The sequence below is a fragment of the Carlito syrichta genome, unplaced genomic scaffold (genome assembly GCF_000164805.1).
Source record: "Carlito syrichta isolate Samal-C Ts95f unplaced genomic scaffold, Tarsius_syrichta-2.0.1 Scaffold123342, whole genome shotgun sequence".
NCBI classification, from domain to species: domain Eukaryota; kingdom Metazoa; phylum Chordata; class Mammalia; order Primates; family Tarsiidae; genus Carlito; species Carlito syrichta.
In genome coordinates this window covers 79,377-80,417 of record NW_007067438.1, presented here as the reverse complement: position 1 = coordinate 80,417, position 1,041 = coordinate 79,377, and positions in this window count along the sequence as shown.

Genomic DNA, 1,041 nt, shown 5'->3' with positions numbered 1-1,041 from the left:
AAATTTGCTTATGCTTGATTTGTGTCCAATTATGTGGTTGATCTTAGAATATGTTCCATGTGGTGATGAGTAGAATGTGTAGTCTGTGATCTTTGGATGGAGTGTTCTATAGGTATCAATTAAGTCCATTTGGTCCAGAGTCTCATTGAACTCCAGCAAGGAGTTCCGGATCTCCTTGCTGATTTTTTGTCCTGATGATCTGTCTAGGGTTGTGAGTGGTGTATTAAAGTCCCCAGTTATGATGATGTTAGAGTCAATGTCTTTCTTTAGTTTTCCTAGAAGTTGCTTTATGAATGTTGGCACACCTATGTTGGGTGCATATATGTTTAGGATAGATATTTCTTGTTGATGGAGTCAACCTTTTATCATTATGTAGTGGCCCTCTGTATCTTTTTTAATTTTTGATAGCTTAAATGGTATTTTGTCTGAAATTAGGATCGCGACTCCTCCTTTCTTTTGTGTTCCATTCACCTGAAAATTTGTTTCCCATCCTCTTACTTTGGGTCTGTGTATGTCCTTTCTAGTGAGATGGGTCTCTTGAAGGCAGTATATTGTTGCCTGGTGATATTTTATCCATTTTGTCATTCTATGTCTTTTCAGTGGTGCGTTTAGTCCATTCACATTCAGACTAATTATTGAAATGTGAGAGTTCGTCCCTGTCATGGAGTTCTTATTGAGTTGTTGTTCTTCCACTTGGTTTTTACTTTTTTTTTTTTGTCTTTCTTTTGGTTTTGGGGTTAGTTCGTGTACATTTTATTCTTTTCTCTGTACTCTTGTGAAGAATGTTGTTCTTTTTTCCTTTTCTTCTGTGTTTAGTACTTTCTTAAGTGTTTCATGTAGAGATGGTTTGGTGACAGCATGAGTTCTTAGGGATTGGATATCTGGGAAAGATTTTAATTCTCCCTAACTGATGAAGCTTAGCTTGGCCGGGTAGGATATTCTTGGTTGAAATTGTTTATCTTTTAGGACTTTGAAGATAGGGCTCCAAGCTCTCCTAGCCTGCAGGGTTTCTGCAGATAAATCTGCTGCTATTCTGATTGG